The sequence below is a fragment of the Eumetopias jubatus genome, unplaced genomic scaffold (assembly GCF_037043125.1).
Source record: "Eumetopias jubatus isolate StellerSeaLion01/CBP00866 unplaced genomic scaffold, mEumJub1_p1.0 scaffold_3, whole genome shotgun sequence".
Taxonomy (NCBI): Eukaryota; Metazoa; Chordata; class Mammalia; order Carnivora; family Otariidae; genus Eumetopias; species Eumetopias jubatus.
In genome coordinates this window covers 74,623,987-74,651,764 of record NW_028274809.1, presented here as the reverse complement: position 1 = coordinate 74,651,764, position 27,778 = coordinate 74,623,987, and the positions used below count along the sequence as shown (strand labels likewise).

General features: G+C 35.4%; 1 pseudogene; it reads right to left on the bottom strand.

The window, feature by feature from the left end:
- Window positions 1–1,918: 1,918 nt before the first annotated feature.
- Window positions 1,919–27,413, bottom strand: LOC114216481 (proteasome subunit alpha type-2 pseudogene; annotated as a pseudogene).
- Between the last annotated feature and the right edge of the window lie 365 nt (window positions 27,414–27,778).

The window sequence follows — 27,778 nt, the reverse complement described above, 5'->3', positions numbered from 1 at the left end:
CTAACCACTCTGGTGACTTGATTCAAGTTGTACAGTTTTAAATGTAATCGAGCTCAGACCACTCCCCTGGATACCAGAATAGAATATCCAACTACCTACTCAACACCTCCCCTGGGGCATCAAATAGGTCTTTTGAACTTCTCTCCAAAACCAAGTTCTTCATTTTCCCCCAACGCTCCTCATCTCAACGAATGGCAACTCCATCTTTCCAGTTATTCCAACTAAAGATTTTGGAGTCATTCATCACTCTTCTTGCTCTAATATAGCATATATAATCCGTCATCAAATTCTATCACCTATGCTACAGCCGACTCGGGCAATTTCATATAAATGGAATTATACCAGATGTGGTCTATTGTGTTTGGTTTCTTTCGCCTCGAGTGATTTTTCGGAGTTTATCCACATGGTAGCATTTGTTCGTACTTGGTTCCATTTTGTGACTGAACAATACTTCATTGTTCTGGTATACTGCATTTGCTTTATCCATGTATTCGTTGATGGACATCTGTGTTACTTCCACCTTTTAGCTATTGTGTGTAATGCTGCTATGAACATTCCTGTACAGTTTTGTTTGAACACCTGTTTTCAATTCTTTGGGGTATACACCTAGGCATGGAGTTGCTGGATCATGTGGTAATTCTACGTTTAACTTTTTGAGGAACGGTCAAACTGCTTTCCACTGTAGCTGCACAATTTTAGATTCCCACAAACAGTATACAGAGATTATCAATTTCTTCACATCCTGCCAACACTTACTTTGTTTTTTATTTTCTTTTTATAACCATACTAGTGGGTGTGAGGTGATGTCTTGTTGTGATTTTTATTTCCATTTCCCTAATGACTAATGACATTGAGCATCTTTAGATATAGATGTTGGCAATTTGTATATCTTCTTTGGAAAAATGTTTGTGTAACTCTTTTACCCATTTTTTAACTATGATGTTCATCTTTTCTTTTGTTGTTAAGTGATAAGAATTTTTTATATGTTCTACATATTAGACTCTTATCTGATATATGATTTGCAAATATTTCTCCAATTCTTCAGATTATCTTTTCACTATTTTGATAATGTCCTTTGATGCATGAAAATTTTCAACTTTGATGAAAACCAATTTATCTACTTTTCTTTTGTTGCTTGGGCTTCTGGTGTCATATATAAGAATTCTTTGCCCAATCCGAGGTTATAAAAATGTATTCCTATGTCTTCTACTAAGAGTTTTACAGTTTTAACTCTCACATTTTAGTTCTTTGATCCATTTTGAGTTAATATTTTACAATGTTAGATAGGAGTAATCATAGTATATCCTGTAATTTACTTGTTTACTCTGTTTATTTCCCATATCTCCCACTGGAATCTAAGCTTCACCAGGGCAGGAAAGTATCTTGTTCACTACTCTAACTCTATTGCTAGCCTGACTGATAGTGACTTGCACATAGTAGAGGCACATTATTTGTGAAATGAATAAATTAAGTGGCCAAAGAGTGTTCCAAAGGGAAGGCAGCTAAGATGATCTTGTATCAGTATATTACTATGTAAAAGATTATCCCTAATGGAAAAAGTTCAATACATTTTACCACAGTTCTACAACAATGTGCTATAAACACAAGAGCTCATTTGATCTTTGTTCTATAATAAGCTAAGTCATTTGAGATTTTTTTCAAGTTACTTTTTCCTTATAATTTGGAAAAGAGGAAAGAAAAAAGAAAACCTCATACAACATTTGGAGTTCGTTTTTATTTATATATTTTTTTATTTAACAAGTAATTATGATTTATAAGTGTCATTCTAAAAAACATCAGTCCATCAAACCATGCAGAAAAAAGTATGCAAGAAGTCTGCAAAACAAAATGTATTTTAAACATGTTTAAGTAGAAGGATTACCCGAAATTCCAGATTTTTGAGTCCCTTGAGTCGTTATTATGCTATGACAATCAAGTAATGCTTAACTTCAGTGGAAGTAAGCCTCCTGGATCTGGCTTCATTGCAGTCTCCAACCTCTGTGTTGTCTTCTGTCATTTGCCCTTAAAAAAACTGTCCTTTAGGGTTAATCTGGCTGTATGAATAACATCTTTAAGTTCCAGGTCTTCATTATATCTTTTCTCCAGGAAAGTCTTCCCATTGACATGGTTCTTTCCCATTGCTGTGGCTTTCCAGGCAAAGTGAGCTCCAGGTAGATCTGACTAAAATAAATATGGCCACCCCTCATTCCAACCACAAATTAGTAAAGAGATTCCAAATGGGTGGACACTATCTGAATGTAATCTTACATCACATAAGCTACTCTCTCTCTGTACCAGTTGAGCTGTGGGGATGGGATCTTGGTAAATGAGATAGTATTGCTGAGCTAGTTTTCGAGCTCTGTGCATGAGCACTCTGTAATCTGGGGCCATGCCACTATACACCAAACCTATATGCTTGGTAATTGGTTCCACGTTGTGTACACTTGGCTCATCTTACAGAATGGATTTCTGTTTCTTCTCAGTTACTAATACCACATCATTTGCAGCTTTAATTCCCACTGAAGGGTCTCCTCCAGCTACACCAGCCAAAACATATTCAATCTGGACAAGTCTACCAGATGGGCTGAATGTAGTCAATGAAAAACCGAAACTACGCTCTGCCCTCTTTACCTGGAGTGCCTTGGAGTTTGCTTTTAAAGAGACTTGTATCAAATTGCATCTTGATCACCTTGGATCTTCAAGTGCCCTAGAGGGATCCATTGGCCAATAACTAGATGAAAATTTGATGTTCAGGGTCATAAAGAACAAATATATAATTTTGGAATTTCACTCACTGTAATTTGTTCATTTACTGAGAATGTGTCAGATACTGTGGTAGGTGCTGATGGGAAAACACAATTCAAGCAATCCTCAAACTCTGTCACAGAGTTCAAGGGGAAGACAAACACACACATTATTAAGCTATGCCCTTAATATTAGAAAGAATGAAAATATGCAGTCCATTACTAAAAGCACTACTATTAGACAATCAAGCATGAAAAGTGCCCAAGAGCTGGTGCAGAATATAGATGTATGCCTGCCATTCCCTCTCAGTGACAGTGTGTTTCCTGTGGACATTGAGGATCACTTCCCTCTCTGAGCATTCCTCTCCTTGTCCTCTGAAATCTCCTTGTATTTTATTCCCTCTGGGTTCCACCAAGGTTGAGTCTTCCTCCACTATGCTTTGGCCCATGTAGTCTATCTACCAGTGACCTGAGGGAAAGGGAACAGACTAACAGATTCTGATGAAGGACATGAAGGAAAATTGTCCTTCCTGGTATAGCTTCCATGAAAATAATTTATAATACAAATCAAGCCCTTTCCTGCTGAGATTGGTTGTCCCCATTACATAACTCCTCTGTTATTATGCTACAACAATATCTTTCTCTTTTGTCTGCATTACCAAGCTAAACGGAGAAAAAACAAATAACTTGATTTTCCTAGTTATATATGGCCCAGGACCTCAGAAATGGATGGGTATGTGCCCTTTCCCCAAAAAGTGACGAGAGAGTATCAGAAAACCCCATTTTTCATAATAATATCAACTTTTTGGTATTACTAGTGTCAACTCTAATAAACGACAAATCAAGCTGAATTTTTTTAGCCCAAACCAGGGCTAACAATCCACTAGCCCTAGTGCAGAGAGCCATATTGGTTCATTTCAGTCTATGGTGGGTCTAATTGGTTGGTAATAAGACATAATAGTTGATAAACATTTTAAATACTGCTTGAGGCTCACCTTAAAAACACAATTTTGGGAGATTTCTCCAAAGAATTAACAGGAAAGAAAAGATGAAACCAAACCTTACTAGAATAAACCAAATTTTATTGCTAGAAATTTAAATTGAGTTCATTGCAGATACTCATAAAAGATCTCATTTGCCCCATTTTCTATGGAAAACCCTAAAGCAATTTTGTTGGCACTAGGTAACTAACCCACTGAGGCCATGAAAATCTATCTAGGCCTCTACTTTCGTTACACAGTGGAGAAATTTAATGCATTTGGAAAACAAAACGAACTCCAGCTCTCAGTAATAAAACTAATCCCTCTTTAACTCTTGAAAGCACTATCTATTCAAAATCCAAATGAATTTTAAAAGTTGATCAATAAAGCATAAAAAGCCCCAAGTACATAAATTAACTGAACATCCATCGTGGAAATCATTTGTTAAAGTGAAGAAAACAAAAGCAGCCCACAGATTTTAATAAAACTAGATTACTTCCACCTATAAAGAATCTGGTTTTCCTCTGAACTCAAAATAACTTCATTAAAATTTTGTTAGGTATTTTGTATTATATTTAGCAACATATGCATATATGGAGGTGGAAGGGAGAAAAAAAGAAACTATTTTTATTGTGAGAGGGATCCAGAGGTAAAAAAGTAATAAAACACTCCATCTTATCAAATAGTATTAATTTCATCTCCTCTGGTTCAGAATCATTCATTTCTGGTAATTATGAAAACAAATCAAAGTTCAACTTCCTTTCAAGCCATCTTTTCCTTCCCAAGATGGTATCTGGGTGCGAAGAGAAGCTGGCCACACCTCATGGCATTGAAAAAGGGACTTTGTGCTCTACTTCCCTTTTGGTGTTTCATCCCACTAGCCTCCAAGGAGCAAACAGCCTCTGTCCTCATTGGCTCGTCCTGAAGCGACTGTAGTTTAATTTACCTATTCTGTTCCCTCCTAAGGGAAAGGAACTGTAATTTCTCCCAGGAAACTTGTCCACCCAACTGTTCTCCAAGATCCCCTTTTTTTCTCATTGGTGTTACAAATCTCTTGTGTTCTGGCCATGATTCCCATTAAATCCCCAACATTATCTTCCTTCTGCATTCCTCAACTGGAGATATGTGGAATTTTTCAAATCCTTTCTATCACATGTGAATGAAGGAGTCACATGAGAATTATTTTTGGTCCCTCTTTACCTAAATATCCTATGCAGCCATTTCTGTTCTGGGATGAGCAGGTAGTCAAAGACACCATTTTCAGAATTACAGTTAAGCAATGTACAACTCCAGAGACACAATTGAGATAGACTATAATTTGACTAATATCCCCAACTTTGTGTTATGCTCACAGGTACATGGTGACCTATAGTGACAGTCTTCTTCCTAGAGTTCCCAAGAGGAAAGGAAGCACAAAACCCCATAGTTTCTATCTCAATTATATATTGTCATCATTTCCTCCTTCTTTCTATAACTAGGACCAAGCCAAAGAGAGCCTTTGAGCTGCCTCGGTAATCTCTCTTTCCCCCAGTTCTTTAAGGTTTCTGTACTTTCAAACCACCAGAACAAAAAGAGTTTTCCCCTGCTGCTTGGATAAGAACTTTTGTTACATGTCTTATAATCTCCATACACTATCCTTTATAAGACTCTAAGATCTCCAAGCTTTGCTCATTTTATATATATATAAAACTATATTTATAGTTATATGTAGACAAATTTCTGAGACTTTGAACACCATTTTGCTTCTCAACAAAGTTCGTGTTTTTAATATTCTCATTTCCTTAACTTAAAATCATTTTTGAAACTTAAGCATGAATAACTACTTTCTTTGTTTTCTCTGAATAGTCCACAGTTTCCAAAGATAGTGGAATCACAAGACAAAATGATTGATAGGATATAAAAAATTTAAAAGTAAATATTTTTTAATATTTATTATATTGGACTTTAAACTTCTTAAGGATAGTGTTTATGATGAATATGTTTTAGTATTAACCTGAGTATATATATTAACTAGATCTTGAATTAGTGTTTAAGTGAATTAAGGAAACACGTTCTTTCTTTTTTTAAAAACATTTCTGGAAGAATATTTATTTATTTATTTATTTATTTATTTATTTATTTATTTTGTTAATCACCAACATTATATCGTTAGTTTTTGATATAGTGTTCCATGATTCATTGTTTGCATATAACACCCAGTGCTCCATTCAGTATGTGCCCTCCTTAATACCCGTCACCAGGCTAACACATCTCCCCACCCCCCTTCCTCTAGAACTCTCAGTTTGTTTCTCAGAGTCCATAGTCTCTCATGGTTCATCTCCCCCTCCAATTTCCCCTCCTTCATTTTTCCATTCCTGCTATCTTCTTCTTTTTTTTTTTAACATATAATGTATTATTTGTTTCAGAGGTACAGGTCTGTGATTCAACAGTCTTATACAATTCTTTCTTAACCTAGTCCAGACTCTGATCTTAACAGAGACTGAATACAGAAAGAAGTTGCTCCTCAGCTCAATGCTGTGGAACCTTAGTATGTACACCTATAGGAGAAAGATTTGGATGGGGAAGCCTAGAAAGAGAAATTCCATGTGAAATCCAAAAGGACAGAAGATACTCCAGTACCCAGGACTTGCTGATATGGGGAGAACAAATAAAATTGATCATAACTTAAGAAACAACTACTGTTCTTCCTCTGATCTTGATAGATCTCCAAGTAGACAAAGATTCTGTAGGAGAAGCATTATACTTGAGACATGGTTCCCTTTTCTTTTCATCAAACACACCAAGCTTTGACTGTTTTAAGAGGTTTGCACTAGCGTTTGCATAGCTCATTGCTATTTATCCTACAGGCTTTCTCTAAAATGTCACCTTCTCCAAAATACTTTTCTAACCACCTGACATATTATAATCTCTACCTTCCTGCACCCAAATCTCATTATTCTTTCACATCGCCTATTTTGATTCTTTTTTACATGTACTAGTTTTTCATGTACTTGTTATTTGTTTGCTGTCTTTCAAACTCCTCAACTCCTACACACATCATTTACTAGCATGTGATGTAGCTAATTTAATGTCTATGCTAGTCATTTTACCCTGTAGAATGGGATAATAATACTACCTATCTCAAAGTGTTGTTTAGAAGGCTTTAATGAGATAATACATGTGATACAATTACACATAGTAATTTGACACACAGTAAACTTGAAAAACAACTATTGTTACATAAAAAATGAACAGATGAATAAACAAAATATCACTAGAACAACAAATTATATGTTCCAAAACTATATGAATTAAATATTGTGTAAAATCTTTATATCTCAAGCCAATTTCTCTTTTTTATACAATCCCAGCTTAGATTCTAGTCTACACAAAGTGGCAAAGAAGACAAAATTGTAAAGTTAGTTCTTTTTCTGCAATTAAACAGGATCTTCCTCCTCAAACCACAGGGATTGAGACCCTATTCTTTACCCATGCCTTCTTCAGCAACCATACCTTCCCTGGCTTCAAATGTTAATGGTTCTGTTAATGGCCATATATGTCATCCTCACAGGGCTTTCTAGGAAAAATGAGCTAATGATAAGGCACCCCACTTGATAGGAATTACAGTGCTTATTTCAAGAGACGCTGTGATGAAGGAAGTTTTGTAAGTCCAGAGGGCAATTTGGCTGCCCCTCAACTATAGCACATAGGTTCCTGCTCATAAAGTTAGTCCAGACTAAACTGTGAAAACAATTCATGAAATACTGAAATGTAGTACCTTATCTAAAATTCAATACAAATCTTATAATACTATCTTAATTCTGTAAACAAGTACTCCAAAATCATATAGATTTTGACCTGAGATCATTTAGAAAATGATTAAGAAGTGCAATAGGTTACCCAGTTTGGCACAGTTTAGTAAAACACAATGGCTTGTTGAAGAGAAATACTGCATATTTGTAATAGTAGATCAAGAAGGAATTATGAAAAATCATTTACAAAACAGATTTATAACCCTGAGTCTGTTCAGTCATACCAAGATCACAGAGACTTCACTGTCATTCTAAAGTCTAGAATTTAGAAATTCTGGTAAAATAGTGCTTAGAATTGGGATGGAGGAACAATTTCTTTTGCTAGAAACAGTGGAATATACATATAAACAGTAATTTCTTCTTTCAATAGTAGTTACCAAAAGACAGAGCAAAGTTTCCAAACTAAAGTAGAGCATATACAAGAGTTCATTCACAATTTACATTAAATTTAAGTTAATTTATTCTAGGTCCCAAAATTTTCAGATGCCATCTTTTACTTAACTCATTAAGTCACATTAAGAGTCTAGAATAAAATGCTGTTTAATGTTATTGATGAGATCTTATATCTGAACATTATTTTAGCTGAGATACTGAAACTCATCAAAGCAATCATTTTTCTTCTCTTTCCATTCTCATTCAATAATGTGATTTTATTCCTGACATTAAAAATAATGTCCTCTAGGGGCAGTGGAATTCAGTGTGATGTGAGCAATCAGCATATGCCCCCAGATGAAGAGTCAACTATATGGGGAAAATGAGCCCCTTTTGTTCATCCCCAGCTTTGACTCTCATTTGCCTTCAAAACCATAGTCCGGGTTAAATTAAAAACAGGAAAATCTATGCTGGTTCCTTTCTTAGGAACCAAAATAAAAATACAATGTATTGATCACATTTCTCAACTAAAAAAAAAAAATGAATATATTCCAAAATATTTTGGAAGACCTGGATCTTTAGTAATGCTCTACAGTTTGGGGCACAGCAGTAGGAGAGAGCCTTCCAGAAAACTTCAGTCATTTAGTAGATACGATTTCAGAGCTTCTGAAGTCTTCCATTCTTTGTAATCCTTCTCCTAATATTTCTATTTCTTCATCTACACTACTTGCAATATCATCTATTGTTCCTGTCACTCCCAAGATCCATTTCCCCTGCAAATGTACCTTTATGTTTTCTAGAGAGTCATCTTCCTTCACACTCAGTTCTTGTGGTTCAGTTTATACTAATCCTCTTCCGAATCCAAGCATTAGACATAGGACTCAAGACAGAGCACCACATCCCATTGACAACACAAATTGAATTGGGAAAGGAGATGTGATCCAGATGTTACAACTGGGTATTTCACCCGTCTGGCCAGAGTGTTTGGGTCAAGGATGGGCACAGGACCCAACCAAGCCAATGAAGCTCAACCAGATCTTTTGGTGGCATTATTGAAATGTAGATTATCTTTCCTTTGGATTGAGGTTAGCAATAAAGCAGCCTTGAGTTCCTGAGAGCTTTCTAACCTTCCTGTGGGAAGAGATGCCCACATAGAATGCTAATACAGAGGAAATCATGGCCAAGAATAAAGACATTATGAATTCTTATGACATTATTTGACCTCCTGTATCTAGCTATTCCTGAAGACCTCCTGCCAAATTTTTGGTTGCATATATAAACTAATATTTCCTTTTTTCTGAAGACTGATTCAATTGAGTTTTCTATCATCTGGGACTGAAAGATTCTGTCAGTATATTCCTCCATTACTTTTCCAAAATGTCAGGATCTCATGTCATAATATTCAAACAGACAAAAACAGTGATCACCGAATTATTTCAACAGAAAGTAGATTGGAAATTTTACCTGTTAATCCAGAGATTAGTGAAGGAACAACTGCATTAACTTAGTGTCCCATGGCTCCAGAGCAAGGCTATTACAATCTTTCTGGGTTAACATGATATATAGTAGTAACATTAATACAATTAAATAAGTGGCCACATATGATTAAGTCATGTGCCTATTCTTCAAAGATAAACATAAGCCAATCAAAATAAATGCAGCAAATTTTGAGCAGTATAATAATTTCAGATTTTAAAAAACACATAGTTCAGTCAACTCATAATTCAGTTATATTTTCAGTTCTCTGTTCATTCATTCATTCATTTATTCATTTAAAGAATGTTTGTTGGATACCAGCTGTAGGCCAGTCATTTTGCTTCTTGCTGAATGTACAATATCTACATAGATTAATAAGCACTTATTTTGCCTCTTATACCCAATGGGTTATTTTAGTATTCACTGGTACTTCCTTTGCAAGATGGATAAGAGAGAGGAAAAGAGATGAAAATCTTTTCAGTTAAATGTCATCACCTGTAAATGATTTTACTGGTGGCTGAATGGAAAAGGACTTTTAAATGAATGAACAATGAGAAATTTGGAGATTATTTGTCATTTCCATTTTCCTCTAATTTCCTTCTCACCCATTTTAATAAATCATTGATAATTGGCCATATTCCAAGTGAATAGATTTGTCAGAAAGCTCTGGTTCATTATAAGAATTTCAAAAATTGTCATATTTTTGTCTACACAGAAATTGGAAAGTGGGCAACTTTACAAAACTATCTGGATAATTCAAGTCAAGTGTCCTAATTATTGATGCAGAGTAAGGTTTTTGATGATCATAACATCATAACAAATTTAATTTGGGGAAATTCAGTAAGATTAAGCAGTTTGAACACTTTCCCGTGAACCATGGTTCCAGGAATCCAAAATTTGAATCTTCATAACTTTACCCCCAACCATTTGAAGAAGGGAGTTATTTAGTGCTAATGGTTGCAATCATTACGTTTAAAGGCAAAGAGAAAATACTGTAAACAAAGCAGGAAAATATTTTTGGTGTATAGCATAAACACACAAACAATTATCTTAAAATGTAATCTTCATGTGACTTATTAAAGTAGATTACATTTTAATGTGCATTGCAATTTGCACATTATAGAGAGCACTCTATATGCAGCGTTAACTGTGTGACCAGCCTGACAACCTGCACAACTGAAGATATAAAAAGAGAAAAAAACCCTCTGCTATCTTTCTCTAAATGGATGTATTTGGTGTTGATAGTCAGATACAGTTTTCACCTTTATCCCAGCTTGTTTCTGACCCAGTGGGTTAGTGTTAATCACCACTGTAGGCACCAATAATTTCCCCATATGTGGAATTTGATAAGTTAGAGCACCCACTTCAATCCAAGAAGATTCCAGCTGACTATCCAGTTATCGCTATGGACAGCTTCAAGCACATCCATGGCTGGCCTTGTATTCTTAGCTTTATCAAACGCTTTGCACTTTTTGTCTTTTATCTCTTAATTGAGACCTGACTGCAAGAAATGCCTATCTCTTCAACTAGGTTGCATTAAGTATTAACTTGAACTGCTTTGGGTACTTGAGGTACAGAAGGCAGGGGGGAAAAGCCTTAAGAAGCTGTGTAGAGTGGAAAATCTTCCCAAATCTCTATTTATAAATTGTGTAAATGCTACAGTGTTTTTTAAAAAGTAAATAAATCTTTATCTCTTTTCCAGATTTAAAAAAAAAGTGTTTATATTACCAACTGGAGGAAAGTTTATGAATCCTCCATCATATTTGGCAGTAATAATAATCCTACAATTCTGGCCAAAAGAGATAATATTTAGGAAGAGTAAATAATTCAGTAATAATAGATGAGAAAGAACTTTGTATTTATGTCTCCAGAATATCTAGGGACTGACTCTTCTCTAAAGGATATGGAAATGGGTTTATTTGAGCCGAGAGCACACCAATCCAAGGATTCGGGATATCTTGTATAGGTTCCAAGTCTTACAATTTCCTTTTCTAAATATTTCCCATTTCTAAATATCACCCAGTTTGTACTATTTTGTGAACTCCTTGAGGGCTCTATCTGTGCCCTTTACATCTTTTCATCCCAGTTTCCTGTATATGGTAGACCTTCAACTTATGCTTATTGACCTTAATCACATGCACATGGGGTCTCTCTCAGCATTTATAGAACCTCCCTGTGACTCTTCTTTGTGCTTCTCTGTGAGAGATCTCTAACTCTGCCAGTTCTGTGGCCCCTCTGGTAGGTGCTCCTCCATGACAAATACAGAAGTATTACTTGGAAAATATACAACCTGAACAAAAACAGTCGATTTAGACAATAGCCCTGAAAAACCGAAACCCAAGAAAAATGGTAATTTATTTGTGGGACGGGGGCCTGTTTGTTGCTAATTGAAGTGGCACTGCTCATTTTTTGTACCAATACCTAAAAACCAAGAATAAATGCAAGATATCAGTGTTGAGAAATCCTTTCAGTCAAAATGTCCTCAACTAAATCCAAGTCTAGACAAGAAACATCTCCCTAAGGATCAGATTAAAGACAAAGCTCTAAAATTAATTTAGACCTAGGAAGATGCACAGAAACATAGAATAACAAGACTGTTAACTCATGATAGTTATTACAAAACAAATTAATATTGCTAATTGAAAGTAAATTTCCCATATTGTATGTAATTCCAGGCAAGAGCTCAGTGATAGACCATACGTTAAAGGGTGTGTGGTGAAAGACATCTATCTATACAAGGCTGATGTTATGTTTTGAAATTTTCATATATAGCAATTAGTACTCAAGCCCATGTTCCAAGTAGAAGTGTTGGTTACCAAAAAGCTGTCTAGATCTGAGAAGGGTATAAAAAGAAAAGAGAATCATAATTCTAAAAATAAATGAATGTTAAGTCCAAATGAGAAGAAATTCTATCCCCCACCGCTCGTGTGGTACCAGAGCACCATAGGATGAAGTAATGTTTCATTCATTCCTTCATTCATTCATTCACTCACTCATTCATTCATTCATTCATTTCACAAATCTCTAAGGACTTTCTATGTGGAGGCAACAGAGTAACAAAATGAACAGGCTCTTTGTGCCTTCCGCTAAGCATGGTTGGCAGAGCACACTGCTTATTTAAAACTGAATCATTAAAATTTGAATCAGAAGGGCTTTATGAATAGTGTTAAATGACAACAAATAACACAATCTATTCATCACCTATACTACCTACAAGGGAATACAGATTTTCCTTCAAGATTCCTAATTCATTTGTTGGTCAGACACATTCATCCTCTCTTATACCCACACCAGGTCCCAATCCCTGCAAGAATCACAGTGTATCATCACCAACATTAATTTGTAAAACCTATACTTATTATGAGGAATAATGCTATTAATAAGGGTTTAATATTCTGCTTTTCTGTAGACATGGAGAATATGTAAAAAGAATCATTTTTTTTCTTTTATGCTTTTAACTTCAACTTCGAAAAATCCCCCTCCCCACTTAAAAGGCAAGACAAAATACTCTCATTTTATTGTTTTCTTATAGGCTCATAAAATTTTAGCTTTGTGTTACTTTTTCAAAGACTCTATTAAACTTGATACATGAGACTGGTAGGCTGCCACAAACTCATAAAAATCTTTTCAAAGAATTGCTGCCTAACAGTGGAAATTGAATGGCAATTTCTAAGAATCAAGCTAATGGCTTAAACTATAGAAAATGTGAAGCCCACTAATAGATAATTTAGGATTTCCCCTCTCCCCCCCACCCACCAGTGGAGAGAACAGAACATGAGCTTGAATAAAATTGCACCAAGATCTTATTAATCTTCAGTCTGTAAAAGCTCAATTTTCTTAAGCAATGGGCTGTGGTACACATACCACAGTAAGATCTATGCTTAAAACATTCTCCATATTTTGGAGCTAAAAGTTCTGCACCTTTTGACTATGTGGACAGTTGTATTATTGTCAGTTTCAAGAGTTAAATATTCCAGCAGGAATTTGTTACTACACAGCGGTACATAATGCCTGAAAACCCCCTGCACCAATATTGCTCTCAAATTGGCAGCAAGTGAACAAGGGACATGAAGGATGCTTCAGCCCAGTAACCTATCCTTCCTTCTCTCCTGGGAGCCACTTGGCCAGCTTTCATCCTCATAATTATAATAAATTTGACATTTCATAGATAATATTGATTTCTGTATTTTAGCATTTCACCATAGGTGACAGTCTAGCGTCAAGAATGAAATTTCTATTGATCTCCTGCGCATTAATCTCTCATGTGTATGTGATCATTTTTATAAGACCTTTTACTGCACATAAATCAATATTTCATATTTCCAGCTATGCCAGAGGAGATGTCATATTTGTAAACTGTGAGTTGACACCTGCAATTCCTTCCTGTTCAGCTTCAACTGTTCAGTAACAGTCGATTCAGGGTTGGGAAAGGATCAAGCTCAAGAAACAAGGTAGATGAAAGGCACGAATGTAGACTAGAGTAATTAGCTTAATGAACAAAGAAGCCAGGTAGTGAAATGAAGTGAAATAATGTTTCTTCTACAAAAACTGCTTCTGTGGATATAGCATCTGAAAGAGAGTTTGGCTTTCCATGCTTGCTAGGGAGCTGAGAATAGATTTAATTGTCTGTGTTAAGGAACACTGAAATACTTTTAAATAATTGCTTTCAGAGAACTAACAAATGAATCATGGAACACTACATCAAAAACTAATGATGTAATGTATGGTGATTAACATAACTTAATAAAATAAAATTAAAAAACAAAAAAAACTAATAAATCTTGATGGATAAGAAAGTCTTCCCTCTTGTGCTGTCTCTCATTCTCTCTTTCTCAAATAAATAAATAAAATCTTAAAAAAAAAAGAAAGAAAGTCACTACAATTTCATGAACGTTTGATATAGAAGTGTATGATCTTCCTACCCACAACTTCAATAGGGTACCAATGCTGACGTAGTAGTTTTCAGGACTGTGATCAGTTTCCTAATTTTGCGAGCATTTTAGGAAGTAAGTAAATCATTTTCATAGTTCCATATTTAATGGTTTTCATATTTCAAAAATAAGATCTTAGAATTATATATGAAGATTCCGGTGAATCAAAACATAATAGTATTATGAACAGAATGTGAGCTCTTCTTTGTATGAATTTTAATGCAGAGTGGGAACTAGCAGGCATTTTTAACAAGTAAATTCTTCACTCTAAGGAGCTACTACTCTTATAACTCTTTAGGGATCCATTAAAGTATTTATTTTGCCAATTTCAATGGCAAGTAAAAAATCAGTGTGCTTTTGTATATATATAAGCTTGTCGGACCTGTCTAAGCTTTATTATTTTCAAAACTATTTCCTACCTATTACATAATTGGAGTTTATCCATGACATATTTTAAAAACTTTGGGAGTAAACCATTGGACACAAGCTGATCTATGTGAATGTTTATGCTTCTCCGTATAAATTTTCCCTGACTATTCTTAACACTTGCCGAGAGGTTATTAAATGCAAAACTCAATTCGGATATGTTCTAATACAAATGAAAAGGTATTGAGAATAGACTGCTATCTTGTACAACATTTACATTTATTCTTTAAAAACTTGCTATTCCACATATTTAGATAAGTTCAGAACTCCATGCTTTGTGCAATAAACATTTTCAGAATCTGACAAAGATGCTTTTAATTCAATAAAGTGTGTGCTGGTTTAGAAAGAACTACTTTAAAAAATTTTTTAAAAGAACTACTTTTCCCAGATAAAAGTGGACGTGGAAATGTCCACTTTCTAGCAATTTCCTATAGTCACTATTGACACACTATTATTTCAAATTATATGTCGTTTCACTAGAAGGAAATGCTACTCTTGCTTATTTTTTAAAGGCCAATCCTTTTTGCTGGTTTCTGAAACATGTTCATGGCCATAAAATATGTCAGCAAATGACTGTTTTAACATGATGACAGACACATTATCGGAGTGTGACTGACTAGTGTATGAGTGACTATATTTTGACAGTTGTGTCAGCTTTTGACTGAAGGAGCACAATTAAAAAAAAAAAAAAAAAACACCTAGACTGAATGGTAAGGTATTACTGAAGAAGTCAGCAGGTGGAATGTATCTTTACAAATACTTTAGTTTCTCAAATGTCAAAAGAATTAGGCGTGAGCTTTAGGCATTATAAAATTTATTTCATTTGAGAACCAATTAACATTGCAAAGAGCCAGCCAACAGAACTTTGTGTCCTCAAAACTTAAGAACTTTGACTTTTAATGTCCAAGGTGACTGGATCTAATGCTCCCATTTTGTCTTAGTTAACTTTCACTGTACATTTTGGCATTTTATTTCTTTAAGATGAAAATTTCTGAGCCCTGATATCCCAAAGCTGAAATGACCACCTACGTTCCTTACTAATATTTATTCCTTAAGTAAATTAAATGAAGAACTACAGATTCATTCTCTTAGGGAAAAATACGGCTTTAATTTTGTGAGCAAAAACTTTTAGCAATAGTGGGGCATATGAGGTGATGCTCCCAAAATTATGTAGGGCATTTTTTAAAATGTGTTTTAATTGGCACTGATGATTTTGCTACTTCTTTTTGTCTCTTTCTCTCCTCACACTTGTCAGTTGCCTTTTATATTTCAGAATCTGTAGAGATTTCTCCCGGACACAAAATATTACCTCTGTTCTCATGCCTCTCCCTTCCATTGCCTGAATCTAATATTTAGTATTCTTGGTAAGGAGGATGCACATCTCCTTGGTTTCTATGACTCTCATGGACACTTTTGTCATTGTCCTCAACTATACTATTATCTTAAGCGTTTATATTTCTTTCTTTTCCACAAGTTGAGAAATCTTTTCTTTTTTCCCGTCAATATTCCCATTGTTTTGTACATAATATATATTTAGTATATATCACCAGATGAGTAAGCAAATCTTTATGGAACGTATGAATGAATGAATGAGTAATACAATCAGTGGTGCGTTTAAAATATGATGTTTTACAATGAGAGGGGTCATTAATTCAATGATCTGGATTACACAGAAGAATCCACTTCCTTATTTTAACAATACTATAAATTTAAGCTCCTTAATACCATTTTTTAATCAAAAGTCACTTAGCATCTGTAGAAACTCAGTAAATAATGTGCACAGTATAGTAAGTTTTTAGCTTCTGATTCATACAGAAATATTTTTTAATTTGTAAGTGCACAAAAAGTTGTTCCATAGCTTCCGTATTTTAAAAATATGCATGCTGTTAGTGTTTTAATACGAGAAGAAATGAAGATTCTAACAATTACATTTAGAGTATATTTCTAAGATCTTTATAATAGCAACAACTTTTTCTAAATGCGATATGAAAAATTATCCCTTTTCTCTATGTTAACTTCCTAAATATAAATGTTGACTGAACACTATACATTTTTAGGAAAAATTTGGCTTGATTTTTCAAATTAATTTTGTTACTTAAAATGTCATAATTTATAAGTCAAAATTTCAAGTTCTAACTAAAAAATTTAAGAGGAAAAATGCATACAGAAATTATTTGAAATCATGTAAAACCTGAAATTATGGTGAAATTTAGAAATGTCTAGAAAGTAAACATAGATTACAGAATTTAAAAGCTGGAATAATTTTGATTATTTGGAACCAATTAGTTGCTTCTGCGTAAATTATACATTTTGAGTAATTGACAACAGTCCAAAAGATCCAATTTTCAAAATAAATTTGATGTCCTGAAATTATGGGATTGCCAATGACAACATGGACACTGAGAGAAAGAATAGTTTCTAGAATGAAATCAGGAAGGATAAAATTAATATCATGGTAGGCTTCCGAATGTATGAAAACAACTAACATATTTCAATGAAATTCAAGAATTTGATATGGTACAGCAATAAAAATTCCCAAGATTAATATTAAAGGATAGATTCACATAAAAAGGAGTTTGTTATATATATGTGAATTGAAATATATGGATATGTTCTGTATAAATATTTTTACTAATGGATTCTTATGGGGGCACATTTACCCAAAAATATCTTCACTGTTGAGTAATTAATATCAACTACACATAAAAAAATTAAATTCAGATTTCCATGAGTTTTTTAAAAATTTTTTAGAATTAAATATTGGAGCATGTTAGGATTAAAAAGAAGTATTTAAAGAGACAACTATATAAATTAAGGATTTGATGGATATATTTTTGTTCATGTTTTTACCAAGAATAATATGGAAATTTTTATAGTGCATAAAAATGGAAAAAAAGGAAATGATTCAGTTGCTTCAGTTGCTTCTTCAGAGCTAAAATTATAAGTAAAAGGAAGAGCATTTATTTTCATTATAATCAGAGCACAGTATGGAATATTTTTGTTCATGTCTTACCCATGGAATCTTTTAAGAAATTCTCGTGTTAATTCTGGTTTCCCAAAATTTAGAAGTCAAAAGGAAAGTAAACATGGAGAATTTACCCACGAAAGTCTCAGCTTAAAAAATAATAACAGGTCTAGAGAGAAGCTGACAAAGAATGTATTACTTTTTTAAATGTATGTCCCAAAATGTAATTAAAAGTGGTAGTCAAATCTAAACAATGGAAAACTACCAAAAATAATTATCATGTAATTAGACCTCCTTTCTTTAGTTTAGCTTACCCACCTGTTACTTATAGTATTTTCTTGGGAATCTGCAATCTATTGTTTCCCTTATAAAGTCCTCCCTGCTAAATTTTGAGCAAAGTCAGGGGTCTGTGATGAGGGGAAGGGAAGTTTTCAATTTTATTTTTTCCTTTTTGAATCATTTTAATTTTCTACACATAATTACTTCTTTTTTAATGTTTTAATAAAAGAATTGATTGTTTAAGCAAGATGATGGTAGCTTTTGTTTTCCCTTCTCTCTCTGAAAATCTGCATCTAAAAGCTTTTTTAAAAAGATAAAATATGTTGGGCACCTAGGTGGCTCAGTGGGTTAAGTCCCAGTCCGACTCTCAGTTTTGTCCCAGGTCATGATCTCAGGTTCATGGGATGGAGCCCCACGTCAGGCTCTGCGCTCAGCAGAGAGTCAGCTTGGGATTTTCTCTCTCCTTCTTCTTCTGTTCCTCCCCCCGCTTGCACTCTCCCCCTCTCTCTCTAAAATAAATAAATAAAATCTTAAAAGTAAAGTTAATATATACTATACACACAAAACTAAATGAGAAACAAAAGGTCATATCTATAATCAAACACAAAATAGAAGAAATCTTATATACATGCCTGATTTTATATCTGTGGGTGTGTATGCATGTATGCATATACAATGTGTCTGGATCAACATGCATGAAAATGACAAAACAGAGTCATCACAAAGTTAACCCATTTTTCTCACCCAAAAAGTGCCTGTAATGACATATCCTTTTTTATCCTGGGGCTCAAAATATACCACTTGTCTTTCAGTATTGAAGTTAATATATTACTCAGATTGGAGAGACACAATAGCACTGTGAGTTAAGAAAGCAAATTTTAGAGCCTACTTCTGCCCCTTACTAGAAATGAGACTTCTGGCAAGTTACTTAGTTTCTCGGTGTTTTGGTTTCTCTTCTGTAAAGTGAAGAATATTTCCTACCTCTAGTTTTGGGTGTTGTGAGGATACCACGAGTTAATATAAGTAAAGCCCTTCGAAGAGTAAACTGCTATACAAACATTAGCTAAGATTAGCATTCTCCCTCCAGATGTTCCCAAAGACTCCCAGGATGGTTTGCTCAGTCCAGTTCAACCAGATTGTTATTATCTGTGGAAAGTCTGGTCAGTCAGCTAAAGAAATGCATTTTCTCAGCTTTGCTGCTTGTCACTATCACACAGTATCACCAACAAATACGGACAGTCTGGGCAATAGAAGAAAGATTCATTGATTCGATAAATATGTGCTGAGTGCCTTCTATGGGCCAAGCATTCTCTTAAGCACTGAGAATACAACAGTGACCAAAGCGAAGCCACTGCTCTGGTGGGGTTTATATGTATTTTACTGACCTAGCTTATAGTAAAACCTCCACAATTTAGCAGTCTAAAACTGAGGTCACCAAATAAGTTGATTTCTCCCAAACTATTCTGAATTTTGAATGCTGTTGTAATGGGAAACTAAACAGTTTTCTGACAGTTCTTCCCCAAAAGGAATACCTTAAGTTGCTTTAATGTCTATTGAAAATTCTTCATGTTACAAAACCAAGAAAAGAATATATGACACATACAACCATATATTTGCATATGTGTATGTGAGTAAATGTAGGGTTAGCAGTATGTGTTAAATGAAATCACACCTGCAAGCAACAAGGTCAAAGAGACTTTCATTTAATTTGTCTTTTATTTAGATTTAAACTTAAATCTTCTCATTCCAAATTTCCACTCACGGAAAACACCTTGAGAAACGAAAACACCTCAATGCATTCAGGGATCAATGGAAAATGTTAATCAAAGTAAATATTTTGTAATCAACACTAAAATCTTAAGCCTAAGTGCAAATGCATACATATATAAGGTCTTCCCCCCCCAGGAAATGTAAACATATTTCACTCTTTGTCCATGGCAGCTGTCCTTGAAAAACTGATTCTACATGCCAGTGATGTAATTTCACAGAATTCAAGAAACAATGCTTATCAACAAACCTACCAGTAAAAGTCTAGCCCAACCAAGTTGTTTTATAATTCCATCACCATAGATAAAGGAAGAATACAGAATATTGGTGCATAGCTATCCTTAATCAAATTTGCATTCCTTGGTAGGAAAAGATTCAGTTTTATAGGAGAAAATCCCAACCAATGGAAAAAGGCGTATCTACCTAGCAGCTAAATTGAAAATCCCTTATGAGCACAACTAGACGGAGATTATGCACATGCTTATGGACTCTTGCAGTGTTTTCCCAAGTGAGATTACATTTCCCATTTGAAAAAGGAAGAAACACGGAACTGCATTCACCTGGAAATGGTATGCTGTGATTCGGTACATCCTACTGCCTCAAACAGGAGTTACTTCAACATGCATTTGTTTATTCCACACATCTCAAAATAAGCCTATCTCAGAATTCATACTCAATATTTTAGAAATCATTTATGGTGATAAATACTGGCAACTAGAACTCAAACTCATGCAAGGTTTACTGTTTTTGAACTTCACATTTACCTGGCTATATAATACATATTCACTTATTCAAAATAAATACTTATATTCTGGTAGATATGCTATGTAGAGCAGCGTGTAAGACATGTGTCAGCCTTACCTTCATGTAGTTTAAAATATTATAGGGTGGAAAGTAAATATACAAATAAATACCTAATTATAAATTCTGATGAGTACTTTGGAAATAAGGAAGAGGAAGGAGACCCACTCCAAACTGTGTGGTCAGGGAAAGTTTCTAGAAAGTTTCTAAGAAGCTTTTTGGTGAACTGGGGGACAAGCGCATGTGTGAAGGCTTTGCGAGGAAATTATTTGACTAATTTATGGAACTAAAAGAGCTAGAGTTGAAGCTTGGTGAGAAATGGGGAGAATAATTCCAGGAGAAAATGAAGAGAGGAGTAGGAGACATTGGACGCAGGTCCCCAAGGCCAATTGTTTTAATTAGGGGAAAGGCATTTTCAGATTTATGACATGAAACAATCACACCAAAGAGAGTTCTGAGGAGGGCAAGTAGAGAAGAGGGAAGACCAATGGAAACAATGCCAGCCATGTATAAAAATGCCATGAAAATCTTGTTTTTTCTGCTGACAACTTTAGACATTTGTCTTGAATTGGTTTCTTTTTTTTTTTTTTTGAAGCATTCTTGCCAAATTTTTTTTTTATTTTTTTTTATTTTTTTATTGTTATGTTAATCACCATATATTACATCATTAGTTTTTGGTGCAGTGTTCCATGATTCATTGTTTGTTCATAACACCCAGTGCTCCATGCAGAACGTGCCCTCCTCAATACCCATCACCAGGCTAACCCATCCCCCTAGCCCCCTCCCCTCTAGAACCCTCAGTTTGTTTTTCAGAGTCCATCATCTCTCATGGTTCGTCTCCCCCTCTGACATACTCCCCTTTTCTTCCTCTCCTGTTATCTTCTTCTTTTTCTTTTTTCTTAAAATATGTTGCGTTATTTGTTTCAGAAGTACAGAACTGTGATTCAACAGTCCTGCACAATTCACAGCGCTCACCGTAGCACATACCCTCCCCAATGTCTATCACCCAGCCACCCCATCCCTCCCACCCCCAACCACTCCAGTAACACTCAGTTTGTTTCCTGAGATTAAGAATTCCTCATATCAGTGAGGTCATGTGATACATGTCTTTCTCTGATTGACTTATTTCACTCAGCATAACACCCTCCAGTTCCATCCACATCGTTGCAAATGGCAAGATCTCATTCCTTTTGATGGCTGCATAATATTCCATTGTGTATATATACCACATCTTCTTTATCCATTCATCTGTCGATGGGCATCTTGGCTCTTTCCACAGTTTGGCTATGGTGGACATTGCCGCTATAAACATTGGGGTACACGTACCCCTTCGGGTCCCTACATTTGAATTGGTTTCTATGCAATTAGTAGAAACAAAATTCATTTTCTTTGAAAAACTTGTTGTGAATGGTTGTCAACAATAAACAAAAACCATTGTCTATCCATATTTCAAGCATGTGATGAGTTTACATGGGTTGTTATGGTATCCTAACTGACATCTGTAACACTTCCATATGGCAGATGTGTCTCATATGAATGTCAGGGATCGTGGTTAATGGGCATGTGCTCTGTTCCAGAGGGGAATCCATTTCCCATCTCCACCTAATTTTTGTTTTGTAGGAACCGGGGTTCAGTGTTGATAAATTTCTAGTTTTCCAAAATAAGCTAGAAATCTCGATTTTGATGTGAAATCTCCCAATGTTTTATGTTGGTTCAATCTTTAAAAAAAAATTATTTATGTTAATTTCCAGGCCTTGTCAGCAATGGAGGCTTTGACCATTATAAGGTTTGTCTGGTTTGTGTGGTGAGGTGAAGAGAGATGATTTCACATATATAAGAAGAGAATTTGATTAAGCAACAAGATAATCCACGAAGTACCTTTCTAAAACTAAACTAGTCTATGAAATCCTCAATATTTAATAGTTTTCCCAAAATCAAAAAAAATATGCCTTTCCTACAAATGAATTCTATGAAAAATTTTGGTAAGTAAGCATTCTCAAAAATGCCCACTGGACCCAATCCCTTAAAATAGAGATTAAATAATTTAGGAGACTCAAATAATCATATGTTCATTCATTCATTTGTTCATTCGACAAATGCAAGCATTCAGCATTGTGTTTGGCACTGGCACAAATAAGATACAAGATAAAATCCTTGTTCTCATAAGGCTCGCAGTCACTGGTGGGGAGGTAAATAATAGGTAGGTCAACACACTGCAGTGTGTTGAATGCTTTAAAGTGGGAGAGTGCAGTATGATACTGAAATATATAGAAGGAACATACAACCCTCCCTGTGGAACTGGGAGGTAGGGGAATGGGCTAGAGAATGTTCCTCGTAGAAGTGCCTTATGGCAGAAGGATAAGTATGCATCACCTAGGTGAAGAATGAGCATGTTTAAAGACCAAGTAACTGCAAAGAATAAAATGCTTTCAACAAATTATAAAATGGCAAAAAGAAATAGGCCAACCGTAAGAAAGAGGAATGCAGAACATTAGTCACACACAAAAGTACTAGCTTCAAACAACAAGACATTTGGTGAACTTTTGGAACAAGTAGCAGCACTAAGATACTCCAGATAAGTAGCCATAAGAAACAGAGATATTCTTTCCAAACCAGCACTCCAGGCGACCACACATTTTTGAGTTAAGAGAGTGCACAGCAGTTTCTTTGAAGATTCCGGAAACCAAGCATCAGCTTTTCATGCATGCTGTGTAGTAAGGAATACCCACCTTTTCAGTGACCCCTTGTACAAAAAAAAAAAAAAAAAAAAAAGCACAACATCTTCACTAGAAACAAACCAGAATTTAAATCAGCATGGAACAGCCATTCGGTAATCCCCACCACCCCCAAAGTTACTCAGCCCTAATAAACTACCATCCATCTTTTATTGTAACTCTTGAGAACCCAGATCTTCCCCATAGGAACTCCCATAATTACTGTGACCATTCACACACTTTTATGCAATTTCTGTCTTCAAATGTTCTAGGAAATTCTCTTCTCAGTACTTACACTTGATTTCAGAGGGAGGAAGTGGCAGAAATAAATGTAAAAGCTACTCAACCTTTGCTTATTTCTATTGGAGAGAATGATGTCAGGAAAGTCAAGATGCTGTGGGAATATGGTTAGATAAAGAATAAGGGGGAGGAGAACTGCAGAATGTTCTGGTGAGGCAGTGAAGAGAGGAATGGTTAGCTAGATCCTGGGGAAGGCAGCCCAGGAATGCAGTAAGTGGATAAATGAAAAGTAAGTCTAAATAAAGCTGTGACATACAGTTGATATATGCACAGTGATTTCGATATCTACCAGGATGTATCCATTAAGAGTCTTTTTATTTCTAAAACCCAATTTAAGCTGGCTTACTCAAAGATTATTTATTGGTTCATATAACTGAAAGGTCCAAGGAGTACGTTGGGCTTCGGACACAGCAGGAGTTCAGAAGTTCAAATCATGCCATTGAAACCAGATTTTTCTCTTGTCTCTGTCTTCTAGTTTGCTGCCTTCCATCACTAAGCACAACATGTTGACTGTTGACAGCTTCAGGGTTACCCTGGTGGCAGCAAGGTACCGAAATTTGGTGTTTGGTTTTATGCCCTCATTTCAGTACTTTATCTTATGTTCTCATTTGACCTTTTTTTTTCGATTTTTGTATTGTGTGAAAATACACATTTATACAAAATTTACCATTTTGACTATTTTTAAGGGTACAGTTCAGTGGTACTAAACACATTCACAATGTTGTGCTACTGTCACCACCATCCATCTCCAGGACTCTTTTCATCTTGTAAAACTGAAACTCTCGACCCCGTGAGTATTAACTTCCCAATCCCTCCTTTCCCCCAGCCCCTGACAACCACCCTTCTACTTTCTGTCTCCACCTTCTTAACTACTCTAAGTACCTCGCATAAGTGGAATCATACAGTATTTGTCTTCTTGTGACTGGCTGATTTCACTTAGTGTACTGTCCTCAATGTTCATTCATATTGTAGCAAATGTCAGAATTTCATTCCTTTTAAGGCTAAATAATAATCCATTGTATGCATATACCCCATTTTGCTTATCCATTCACCCACCAGTGGGTACTTGGGCTGTTCCCACATCTTACTTCTTGTGAACAATGATGCTATGAACATAAGTATACAATTATCTTTTCAAGACCTTGCTTTCCTTCTCTTGGATATATACTCAGAAGTGGCAATGCTGGGTCAGATGGTAATTCTTTTGTGGGGATTTTTTGTTGTTGTTTTTGGGTTTTTTTTTTTTAAAGATTTTATTTATTTATTTGACAGAGAGAGACACAGCGAGAGAGGGAACACAAGCAGGGGGAGTGGGAGAGGGAGAAGCAGGTCTCCCACTGAGCAGGGAGCCCTATGCAGGGCTCAATCCCAGGACCCTGGGATCATGACCAGAGTTGAAGGCAGACTCTTAACGACTGAGCCATCCAGGCACCATTTTACAATTTTACATTCCCACCAACAGAGCACAAGAGTTCCAATCCTTCCATTTGTTTTTGATCAAAGCCATCCTAAAGGGTCTTTGTTGGTATCTCATTGCAGTTTTGATATGCACTTCCTAATGATGAGTGAGGTTGAGCATCTTTTCATGTGCTTGTTGGCCATTTGTATAGCTTCCTTGAGAAATGTCTACTGAAGTCCTTTGCTTATTTTTGAATCAGATTGTTTATTTTTGTTGTTGTTGTTAAGTTTTAAGAGTTATCTATATATTCTCAATATTAATCCCTTATCAGTGTGATTTGCAAATATTTTCTCCCATTTTGTAGGTTGCCTTCTTACCCTGTTTATAGCATCTTTTAACGCAATTTTTAAATTTTTCATGAAGTCCAATTTGTCTATTTTTTTCATTTGCTGTTTGTGCCTTTGGTGTGACAAGATGTTTAATTTTGATTTTAAAAAAAGGCAAAGACTCTTTTCCAGGATTTTCAAAAAATTTTTTCATTGTCTCCCGGGCTCTGATTAGGTGCATGCAATCACTGTAACTAGACCTATACTTAGAAAGTATACAAAACATAAGAAGCATTAGGAAGAGTAACATATCTGGGGAAATGTCTCTTATCTGCAACATTCTGGAATGGTAATGCATAATACAACCCACAAAATTTCATAAGTGTATACCAAATCGGGACTCAGTCTTTCTTTTGTATGACACCTATAAATATTTTAGCAAAAAGATACCCCAACAATGAAACCTTTCTCTGCAGTCACAACCTGAAACATATTCACCATGCTACATTTTGCTCAACAGATCAGTAGGCATCAAGAGGTACTGAAATACAGGGCCCTGAATGTCTCAGTCAGTTAAGGGTCTGCCTTTGGTTCAGGTCATGATCCCAGGGTCCCGGGATCGAGACCTGCATTGGCTCCCAGCTCAGCAGGGAATCTGCTTCTCCCTTTTTCTCTGGATCGAGACCTGCATTGGCTCCCAGCTCAGCAGGGAATCTGCTTCTCCCTTTTTCTCTGCCCCCATTTGTGCTCTCTCTCGCTCTCTCTCAAGTAAAGAAATAAAATCTTTAAAAAAAGAGAGGTACTGAAATAAAACACAAACACTTAAAAATAAGTTATATTGAATACTCTTTTAGAATACTTTCTTTTCACCTCAAGAATGATGTTGTAGAACCAGAATAATTTCAGAGACCAATTAAAACACAAATTGAAGTCAGAGAAAGCAATATATCTTAGTCTATTCAGGCTGCTATAACAGAATACCATAGGTGGGGTGGCTTATATACAATAGAAATTTATTTTTCATAGTTCTAGAGGCTACAAAGTCCATGATTAAGGTGCTGGCAGATTAGGTACGTGGAGAGGCCCACTTCCTGGTTCACACATGGCCATCTTTCTCCCTCTGTCCTCACATGGCAGAAGGGTGTGGGGGGAGGTCTCTGGGGTCTCTTTTAAAAGGGCATTAATCTTATTCACAAGGGTTCCACCTTTATGAGTTAATCACCTTACAAAGGCCCCACCTCCAAACACCATCACTTTGGGATGGGTTTCAACCAATGAATTTGGGGGGCATAAAAACATTCACTCTATACTAAAATCAAAGTAAAATAGTTACACATTTTTTGTGTGAATAACAGGTAACTGAAAGAATGCACTAGTAAAACCTATGAACTCATTAAAGGTATAAAGATATCAATCAAGTAAATATAGGTTTAATAGGTAGAAACCATAGGATTTGCTTGAAAAGTATGTGCATATTATAAGAAAGGAGAAGTTATGAACAACTCTGATTTGAGAGATTAGTTGATAGCTATATTATGCCAAAGTCATAATTGGCATAATTCAGAACTAATGGGGCAAGGGATATCCATTGACAATTAAGTCCGTTAAATTTAGAGCAAACTAAAAAGAAATTGTACTTACCTCAGTAAATAATAAATATGAGGAGCTCATTAGAAACTCAAAAATTGGGAAACCTGAAAATTTAAATGAATCTGAAAATATTTTCTTTATGAATTGCAGAACCATTAAGTGAAACTGGTATGAATAGAACTTGAAGGGTTTCATAGATGGTAATTATACACTCTCTTAATTTCAATATCTTGGTCATTATTTCACAAGGCAGCATATTCCATTATAGAAAATCTCTGACCATTAGAAAGTCCTTCTTTCATTTGAACTAAAGCTTCTAGTTACTTCCTACCTTAGAATCACTCAGGAGGAAAAAAAAAAAGATTTATATTCAGAATTAAAACCATTGATCTCTATGTGATCCAACCAATACAGACTAGAACAGAAATATGGCCTCCTCTTTTGTTCAGGACACATACCTTCCACTTATGCCCCAAAATAAAAATTCATTAACTTTATTGACAACTTACTCTTACTGAATTCTGTGCTGGATATTGATTGTTTTATAGCCATCGTTCATTTTCACTTCCTTGTATGCTCTCCCTTATACTGCTGAATAATCCCCTTTCCACACCTCACCCCCCTCACCTCCAGATATCCAGCTCCTAATCCCTACAACCTGCGAGTGTTACCTTGTCTGACAACAGGGACCCTGCAGATGTTATTAAATTAAGAATCTTGAGATGGGGACATAATCCTGGATTATCCAGGTTGACCCTAAACGTAATCGTGCATGTCCTTAGAAAAGGGAGGCAGAGGGATATTTGAAACACAAGAAGTCAGTATGATGAAGGGAAACAAGAAGAGGGAAAAAAGTGGTGTGATGCAAGGCCATGAACAAAAGAATAGGGATGCTGTCCAGAAGCTGGAAAAGTCAA